General features: G+C 41.7%; 1 protein-coding gene across 3 annotated transcripts in view; it reads right to left on the bottom strand.

The window, feature by feature from the left end:
• The window catches only part of LOC109951868 (monocarboxylate transporter 1-like), a 30,972-nt gene extending 20,722 nt beyond the window's left edge, over positions 1-10,250 (bottom strand). Inside the window, exon 1 of one of the 3 annotated variants that reach the window (XM_020586596.1) lies at positions 10,124-10,250. The gene's annotated coding sequence lies outside the window, so the exon portion shown is untranslated. Of the gene's footprint in view, positions 1-7,158; positions 7,303-7,697; positions 7,739-10,123 lie in introns of those variants that run through there. The other 2 variants (XM_020586598.1, XM_020586597.1) reach the window with 2 other exon arrangements.
• Between the last annotated feature and the right edge of the window lie 565 nt (positions 10,251-10,815).

Here is a 10,815-nt window from a genome sequence, read left to right as displayed (position 1 = left end):
GCTGGCCAGCGGAACCGTGACGAGAAGGATCGACGACATTGCGGGGAATCTGGAGCATCAGCTGCAACGTGAAGTGGCAAGTTTTGTTTTTCTCTCCTTTCTACCTACATATGTGAACAAACATTTCCAATGATGAACTTTACGAAATCCAGGTATAGATCATCTTTCACTGAGATCACGGAGGAGCTGGCAGCAATGCGGTCATTGAAAGAAAAGACATTCAACCTGACTTTGATGCACTCCTTAAAGCCCAGTAGAGACTAGATTTCTCTCACTGATCAAGAAAAAAGACTGGTAGGTGTCACAACGGACGGTTGTCCAAATCTTACAGGGAAAAACGTCAGACTCGGACACTTTCTTTTTCTCAAAATCACAGTTCAATACGATGCATCTTGCTTAATGTTTGGAGCACAAAGAAAATATTGTGATGTCTTTAGAATGCTAACAACCTTTACACAACTTTCCAACAGTATATGAAACTCAAAATATGTTCTGGAGTGAATATGACTGAAAATGTTCACTAATGAGTCAAATGGTAAAAAATGTTCTCATTTTGTTTATCCCCTTGTTTTGGGAAATTTGATTGAATAAATGACTTTTGTAAGCCAACCTCACTTTCATTGCTCAACTACAACATATACTCTTACCAGCTTGTCAAAACAATGCTATTTATTGCTTTTTATAAAGAAATACAATTAATATTATGCAAAATTGAGTTCAGCCTTTTGGCCCGGCCCTCCACAATATTTTTGCTTCTCATGTGGCCCCATGGAAAAAATAATTGCCCACCAAATATAGTTATGGTGACAAGGATGGTTAATATTTCTCCATATACTTTATTTTCCCAGTGCACTTACTTGTTCCCAGTTTTACCTTGTTGGCGCATTGTCTTAACATTGTACATTGGGAGCCACTGTACTGGAGTCAGTTTCCTCATGTGTACAACACACCTGGCCAATAAAGCCGATTCCAAAAACAAGCTTAACTAACCCAAACATGCCAGTTAACCTGTATGTTGTGGGCATGTTTGTGGTACCACATACAGCACTATGAAAATGTCTCAAGCCAACATTAGTTCTGTAATTTACATTTCACTCCGACTAGAATATTCACAATATTAAGCCTTTCAGAATACAACAGCTTCCACAGTCTAAAGTCAGCATTTAGTGCGACCTCTTTGCACACCTTGAATTCCTTTGGGGAGATACCTGGCCAATAAAGCCGATTCCAAAAACAAGCTTAACTAACCCAAACATGCCAGTTAACCTGTATGTTGTGGGCATGTTTGTGGTACCACATACAGCACTATGAAAATGTCTCAAGCCAACATTAGTTCTGTAATTTACATTTCACACCGACTAGAATATTCACAATATTAAGCCTTTCAGAATACAACAGCTTCCACAGTCTAAAGTCAGCATTTAGTGCGACCTCTTTGCACACCTTGAATTCCTTTGGGGACATCTTGGAACCATGACAGACCCTCCATGAGTCACTGAAGGCTGCAAGCACCCTTTCTTCCACTTCTCACAAACCAAAGACTGGACCCAAAAATTTCAAACCCAGCCCTCTTTTCTCACCAACTTTCACTCCAACCTTTTCTCCCTGCCCCCTTCTGAAAGTAGTTTCTTGGCTGCCATCCTTCCACAAAGGCCGTTCCTGATCAAGCTTCTTCAGACTGGAAGGATTGACTTGGCATCCAGATGCTGCGACGAGTCCTTGCTGGATTTCCTCCAGTCAGAAAAATAACTTCTGACAGTTTCTTCTTGTTTTTGTCCTGGGCCTCTGAATTCTTCAGAACAGCTTGACCACCACATCTGGAGTACCCAGATTGACACTTTAATACTGTGTGCACATTTTCCTATACTTTGTAGCTGCATTCTGATCATAACACTGCCAAAACAAAGTTAATGGGGGCCTATGACTTTCACTGATGCATGGTTAGTGTGCAAGAGTTGCTATTTGAGCTCCACTTCAAGATCGCAACAACTCAGGAGAGGACAGGTAGGCAGAGATAAACCCCCATTACATCACTGCTGTCTGAGTGCCAAAATGTGGCACATTTCCTTCTTACTACACAGAAAAACTGATCCACGCAATGTGCGCATGCCCCAGCACACCTTGATGCCAACATCAAGTTTTAACTGCATACAAGTAACTTGATATTAAGCCATATTATACAACTAGACATGAACTCAGCACACAGACCCATTCAGTGTGTCATCTAAAATTCTGTGAAATACTGCAGAGTCATGATGACAAAGTTTGAGCTGTCAGAAACCTACTGCTAAAGGACTAAATGAAAAAGAAAAGCTGCCGTTTAGCAGAATTAAAGGCCTGTTGGCTTTATCGGTTTGTAAACCAGGTCAGAGACCCAACAAGCCAAACATAGACGTGTGCGGCATTTAGAACCAACAAACATCAAATGACGCAAGAAGCCAAACTGCACGCACACGCACAGAGGCACAAACCCACGTCCTTCTTACTCATCTCTGACGGAGTCAAACACCACGTTTGCATTGGCAAACAGCTGACCAACACAGCACAGACCTCTCAACATGAGCCAACAATCAGAAATCATTGTTGCATGGAACTGGCAAATCTTCAGTGTATGTCTGATCAAATTCCTGTGCAGAACATGGAAGTAAACACAGATGTTGCTGGACAGTGCACGTAGTTTGTATCTATTCAGCAGAAAACATGACTAAGCCAAGAGTTACTCAAAAAAAACAAAAAAAAAAACACACCACACACAAACACCACACAACTTCTAACTCCCTTAAATCCCACCAGATGTCAGTTCAGATACTATGGCCTTGACCTTTAATGTAAGAGTAGATGAAGTGACTTGCAACGACAGGTCATCTAGAGGACATGGAGCAAGGCTGGCAAAGAGTTGCCGGCCCTCTCATGTTGCTCACATCCTCCAGTGACCTCACCAAACCCACCATGCATGTTCACATACTTGTGCACCCCTTCATTTCTCTCAGCGACTGTCACTTCAGCTGTACTACATTTGATCTGTTACAGTAAAGATTACACACAGCTTTGTGTTACTGATCTCAAGTCTGCTCAGAGTACACAGCCACACACACAAAAAACCAAAACCAAACCAAACGTGTGCCAAAGGCATTACCTACAGTCACAAACTGAACTTGGGTTGTGCTCAGCACTGGGTCCAGACCTCAGTCAAAGCATGGCCCTCCTGAGTGTGATACTACAGGATTAGCATTACTGGATACCTGCCGCCATTCCACTTTTAATCCCGACAGGGAGCACTCAGGCTCATACTGCAACTTGACAGTGCAAGTACCGATGTTTAGAACTAATATAGCAACTTGATAGAAAAAAATAAGCTGAAGCTATTTTGATAACTTATGTCTAACACGGCTGAAACCACTACACACTGCCAGCTTCTGAAATGGCTGATTTTGATGCTTTTTTTGTCATGGACAATAGCAAAGTGAACATCTAAAAATAAAAGTTGACTAAAGAACTACCTACCTGGAAGTAGGCCAGTTGATTTTAACTGGATGACCTTATACAAACAGCTCAACTGCATAACACTACCAAAAAGGGAACCATCCAAAACAAGTGAATGCAGCTACATGGCAACTACACAAGTTCTGCTAGAAGCCTCACAGCAGACTTAAAATGCCCAGGTGTGACAGGGAAACGGCTGTAGGTGGTGAGGATTTGTGGCTACGTAATGACACGTGGCCAGTTGAGGACATGGGAGTGTGACTGAAAGCCTGGTCTGACTGGAAAGACAAGTGCTGGAGTTTTAACAGGAGGAACATTTGTGTCTGAGTCATGGTGTGGATACCTGGGTTGGAGCTGATTTTGCAGCTCTACCAGAGGTTGTCTAGTGTTGTTTGCAACCCTAGCTCTGTTTATCATGGTTAATGTTACTGAACACAGCAGAGATTTCAATAGGTACTTGTTCCGAGTTTAGTGCCCTTGCTGAGAAATAACTTGCTTTGTGCCTCTTATCTTGCCAATGTCAACAGTACCTCTGAAGCAAACTGAGGCTATGGTTAGCTGATGGCTTGGTTTTTACACATAATGCAACAGGCAAGACTGTACTACAGTCTTTGTTACATCACAGCCAAAGCAACCAAAGCAAAAAAAGTAGTTTTTTTTTTTTTTTTTTTTTTTTAAACACCTGTATCAACATTGCATGCCAAGAAAACTTGATATGGTTGTATGTACAGCAAAAATTAGTTATTTGTCCATCTGACCAATATGTATCCTTGTCTAGGAGATGTCTAGACTTGGATGAACTTTGTCCCCAAGGTCTGAGCAGCCCTCTCAATTTCACATGGGAAAGGGATAGAGGTAAAAAGAAGACCACAAGCAGACACATCTGACCAAGTTACTTAATGAATCTGATTTCAGCAGCATTCATGGGACATCATGTACTTAACACAAACAAAATGTTAAACACTTTAATGGACTGCGAGGGCCCAACTGTTGAACCACTATGATTGCTTCAGGGAAAAATATTCAACATTTAAAAAGATATTTTAGCAACTAAAACAGTTTTAGCTATAACATGACAGACAAATGTGACCACCTACAGCAGTGAGTAGGGCTGGACCCAAATATTCAACCATTTGTTCACTGGGCAGGTAACCAGTTTTAAATTTTAGTACCTGAATATTTGAGACCGTAGGAAGTTTCATTGCAGACAGAGTCTGATGAAGAGTAAAGAACAAAAGGAGATGGCCTTGTCTGCTAGCTGATACCAGGGATGACGACAGGTATCACGATGGGGAGCCAGCATTGTGATTTGATTGATTCCACAGATGCAGCAGGTCACAAGTTACTTCAGGTCCATTCATCTTGTCTCACTTTTATTACTTTTTTTGCCAAAAAAAAAAAAAAGTAAAACATTTCATAGTTAATTTGGTTCATCCATGTCCTGAAAAACAGGTCAGAGGACTATTTCATTACGTTTGAAATCAACACTGCACAGAAGCAAGGAGTTTATTCCATGAGCTAAAAATACTTTGAGAACGTTTTAGCACATGAAATGTATTGTTCTGGTACCAGAACAGTCTGTCAACTGCACCTGGGCCATGCAAAAACAGGACAGTTTGAAGTGTGATAACAGGTGCAAGACTAGGAAACATTACTGTGCAGTTTGACTCAGGTGAAACGTACAGTTAGTGGGGGGCAGTATGTAGCTTGGGGCCCCACTGCCAGTAGGAAATGCAGCAATGATTTTGTTGCCACCTCCCCTGAGGGCTGGCATCTCTGTGTTGGCGCACAGTTAGGTCTGTGGCAGAGTACCAGTAAGGCAGGACAACTAAACCCCATTCCATCTACATTAAGAAACAATCCCTCAGAGTGGAAATGGACTGAAATACCTTTAACAGCCCAGTAGCTTTAACAGTTGAAGTGGCACAAAACAGAACAGCTAGAAATGTAGCCAAGTTTATAAAGTGTAATTTATACCATTTCCGGCATAACTGAGCTAAACCGACTCCAGGATAAATCCTGTCACAGCTATGATCAAGGATGTATTGTCCGTCTGGGTTGCTTGATTTCCCAAATTATCCCAGTAGTGCACAGAACAGGATACTGAAGCCACTCATCACAAACTTATCTTCACTGACAAGACAAGGAAAAGCACTTTTCTTGACCTCAATGGATTAGTCATTTTACTGTATCATAATACAAGTTTCTTTATTCTTAAAATCACAGAACAGATTGTGTACATCCTATTCAGCTCAATAACTCAAAACCTTTCACTAGGCATTAAAAGTTATTCTCTACAGCCTAGTGACTGTTAATACAATCTAATGTGCTACAGGTAAGTATTCAGGCCATCATATCTTCAGGGCCCTAGAATAGGCACCACCATTTTCCAAAACTAACCTACCGTTAAAACACAATGCATCCCTGAACCATATCAACAATCAAACAAAGAGCAGATATGGGACTTGACACAGTTGCTCAGGTTAAACAGCAACTGGCAAACATCTGAGAGCCAGGTCCAATCAAATTGTCCAACCTCCACTGTTCTATCAAGATTCAGTCATATGGAAAACAGCACTAACAATGCCACTGAGCCCATTACCAATATTTGCACCCAGTTCTCACATAGTCCTGAGTCAACTCCATGTGTGTGCGCGCGTCTGTGTCTGGCTTAAACACGCACATGGTCACGAAGAAACCCACTGAAGCACACCAAGGCGCACCGCTTTAACACATGGCTTTTGAATTACTCATGGAAAACATTTAACAAAAATTAGACATTAGCCAAACTAAAAATTCATAGTATAAATAAAAATAACCCCCAAAGGTGAATCATCTTCAACAATGTGGATTGTCAAACACCCAGAAGATCACCAACAGCTTTAAAATATATAAAAATCATTATTATTAAGCCAAGCTAAAATGACCGAGTACCGTTTCTGAAAACCAGTGGCCATAAAGCTGGAATGTTATATTATCCAGGAGAGTCCAGTGATTCTGTGCCCACACTGAGGACATCATTAAACTGAAATGGGAAAGCCAGCAGCCTCCATCACAACCACTCAGACTACAAATGTCCAGCCATTAGTCCTCCAGAGAAGTCAAGAGATCAGCACAACGTGTCCTGTTTCTTCATTGAGCCCCGACCTCAAAGTCAGTGAGTCATCCAGCTCTGTATTTCATGGATATCCCATTAGGCCATTGCCACACCAAAAAGATACACAGGCCTATACCACCTCAAGATCACATACTTTCTTCAGAGTCCTCTTATTATTATTCTTATTTTTTGGCTCGGTGCCGACCCCCACAGGGTGACCCGGCGCGACAGAGTCAAACGGGACACCGCCCCACCGACTTCACATGTGAATATAAAAATAGCGCCAGGCAGCATCACACCACGGTTACGTAGGTTTAAACAACCCTACAAAGTCGTTCATTTAATCAAGTCAACGCGCCCTGTGATGGTGAAATGAAACAATGGCAGACAGGCTATGCTCGGTCACACGTGGAGCCAAAGGAGGAGCGGAACTAGCTCATTTACAACTTAACATTAGCTAGTGAGTCACTGAACCGCAGGCTGAGATGTGAACAGAAAAAGGGAAGCCGTTTTGCTCAACAGCCTCTTTGTCTCCACATACAGCACCAGGGCTGTTAACCTAACCTTGGTCCACTCACCGCGGTTTTTCGCCGGATCGGCTTTGTCCAGTGGAGGCTTGGTTTGGCGTGTGCGGATGTCTCCCGGGTTGTCCTTAAACTGCTACTAGACGGTCCAGACGCAGCTCTCCGGGTACCACAGACTACTACTACTGATAACCAGTCAATGCAGATAACTGCCATGCATGTTCACATACTTGTGCACCCCCTCATTTTTCTGATAACCAACTGATAACCACTCAATGCAGATAAGATAACTGTGGGACGCTGGCGATGACGTTACAGCAGCCGCGCATGCGTACGAGACGCCTCCTACTCAGGGTGGCAGCGCAAGAATCTGAGAAAACGCACGTGCACGGAAAGTCCAGGAGGCATGAGCTGTTCCCAATTATGACGTTTTAAAGTTATAAATACGTCTTAGTATTTCATCATTTTGAAATAGGCTTTTATAATAAACATCCTCGTACTTATAAATTCATTAAAATTCTGAAAGTTGGAGATACAACATAGAAAACCAAGCAAGTATGCTGAAATAAAAGTATAAAAACACTACATGTTACCCAGATTTCATCTTGTATAAGCCATTCTAAAGTCTGGGAGGCTGCCAGCATTACAGCTTCACCTGGGGCAAGGAACAGAGAAGCATTAAGAGAGAGGGGGAAGACAGTCCAACACTGTCTAAATAAACTGTAAACCACAGTGACTCCACATAACCTCTGGCGCATACTTTCTTTAGAACATTTGGAAGCTTCAGGATTGGTTTATTTGCATCATACTATGGTATAAAGATTCAGTTTATTGCAACCAAACCCACTTGCAAGGTCAACAGTCAGAAACACTGTGTTGAAATCTTCCTTTGCAACCAAACCCACTTGCAAGGTCAAGAGTCAGAAATACTGTGTTGAAATACACAGAAAAACTGATCCACGCAATGTGCGCATGCCCCAGCACACCTTGATGCCAACATCAAGTTTTAACTGCATACAAGTAACTTGATATTAAGCCATATTATACAACTAGACATGAACTCAGCACACAGACCCATTCAGTGTGTCATCTAAAATTCTGTGAAATACTGCAGAGTCATGATGACAAAGTTTGAGCTGTCAGAAACCTAGTGCTAAAGGACTAAATGCAAAAGAAAAGCTGCCGTTTAGCAGAATTACAGGCCTGTTTGCTTTATCAGTTTGTAAACCAGGTCAGAGACCCAACAAGCCAAACAGACATGTGCAGCATTTAGAACCAACAAACATCAAATGACGCAAGAAGCCAAACTGTGCGCACACACGCAGGCACAAACCCACATCCTTCTTACTCATCTCTGACGGAGTCAAACACCACATTTTTGCATTGGCAAACAGCTGACCAACACAGCACAGACCTCAACATGAGCCAACAATCAGAAATCATTGTTGCATGGAACTGGCAAATCTTCAGTGTATGTCTGATCAAATTCCTGTGCAGAACATGGAAGTCAACACAGATGTCACTGGACAGTGCACGTAGTTTGTATCTATTCAGCAGAAAACATGACTAAGCCAGGAGTTTTACTCAAAAAAAAAAAAAAAAACTTCTAACTCCCTTAAATCCCACCAGATGTCAGTTCAGATACTATGGCCTTGACATTTAATGTAAGAGTAGATGAAGTGACTTGCAACGACAGGTCATCTAGAGGACATGGAGCAAGACTGGCAGAGTTGCTGGCCCTCTCATGTTGCTCACATCCTCCAGTGACCTCACCAAACCCACCATGCATGTTCACATACTTGTGCACCCCCTCATTTTTCTGATAACCAACTGATAACCACTCAATGCAGATAAGATAACTGTGGGACGCTGGCGATGACGTTACAGCAGCCGCGCATGCGTACGAGACGCCTCCTACTCAGGGTGGCAGCGCAAGAATCTGAGAAAACGCACGTGCACGGAAAGTCCAGGAGGCATGAGCTGTTCCCAATTATGACGTTTTAAAGTTATAAATACGTCTTAGTATTTCATCATTTTGAAATAGGCTTTTATAATAAACATCCTCGTACTTATAAATTCATTAAAATTCTGAAAGTTGGAGATACAACATAGAAAACCAAGCAAGTATGCTGAAATAAAAGTATAAAAACACTACATGTTACCCAGATTTCATCTTGTATAAGCCATTCTAAAGTCTGGGAGGCTGCCAGCATTACAGCTTCACCTGGGGCAAGGAACAGAGAAGCATTAAGAGAGAGGGGGAAGACAGTCCAACACTGTCTAAACTGTAAACCACAGTGACTCCACATAACCTCTGGCGCATACTTTCTTTAGAACATTTGGAAGCTTCAGGATTGGTTTATTTGCATCATACTAGGGTATAAAGCTTCAGTTTATTGCAACCAAACCCACTTGCAAGGTCAAGAGTCAGAAATACTGTGTTGAAATCTTCCTCCCTCTCTCCCTCCCTCCCTCTCTCTCTCCCTCCCCATTTGTGCAAGCTGGATGCTTCTTGCATAACTAGAGAAGATGTGAAATGAGATCTGTAAATATTATTTGCAATTGCATTACAGCTGTAGGAACATAAGTGACATCCTACACTCTGCTTCTTTCCCTTTTTATCACAAACATCTGCTACTGTTGTAATAGTGATACTAAATATTCATCACTCCTTATTGCTGTGGTGTATTAGAACAAACAAAATGCTCCACAGGTTTTCTTTACTAGGAGGCTATAGTTTAGTTTACACTTTGTACATGTACAATACAATTGCACTTAGCTATACCATTGATTGAAGTGTACAGCCAAACAATGACCTACGAAAGATTCCACAGTTATATGGCATTCCAACACTAAATAATAAAGTGGACTTAAATACCATTAACACCATTTACAATGAGATTAATATAATTAAATCTTAACTAAGCCACATGGTGTCATTTAGTCAGTCATGCAAGCTACACAAACAGTGTGATCATCTTGTATTCATAATAAAAGTACAAATACAAGGCTTACTTACATATTCAGTGCTGAACAAAACCTCATTCAACCAGCAATATATAGTTTATCCCAGCAGAGCCATTAGTTAAGTTGCAAACTAACAAACAAAGTAACATGAACCACTAAATTGGTTGGCACTCAGAAGGAGCTGATTGGCTCCTGGTGCCTTACATGTGGCTTGCATGTTGTCTAATGACTCTGAGAGCTGCTGATTGGCTCCTGGTACCCTGCATGAGGCCTGCATGCTGTCCAGTGAAACTGAGAACAGCTGTGTGACCTGCAAGTCTTAACAACTGTAATCACTGGAAGATTAAAACATCAGAGTGTCTTTGTACTGTATAGGTGTACTGTATACTTCAGCACTTACAGCTGATGGGGAACAAAAACAACATTTCCTCATGACGTTAAGTGACCACAAAGTGATGCAAAACAACAAGAAACTGACACTATGATCACAATAGTGATGCAAGAGTACAAAGTGACACAAAATAAAAACAACCACAGAGTGAAGCAAAACAACAAAGAGATGCAAATTGACCACAAACCGATGTACATTGACCAGGAAATGGTACACCACAGAGTGAAGCAAAACAACAAAGAGCTGCAAATTGACCACAAACTGATGTACCTTGACCAGGAAATGCTACCAAACAAATTCAAAACGTCCACAGGTGTCTCTTTCAGTCTGCTCCTATTGTTGGGGGCCACTTT

Source organism: Monopterus albus, unplaced genomic scaffold, assembly GCF_001952655.1.
Source record: "Monopterus albus unplaced genomic scaffold, M_albus_1.0 scaffold415.1, whole genome shotgun sequence".
NCBI classification, from domain to species: Eukaryota; Metazoa; Chordata; class Actinopteri; order Synbranchiformes; family Synbranchidae; genus Monopterus; species Monopterus albus.
This window is presented reverse-complemented; position numbering and strand designations above follow the sequence as displayed.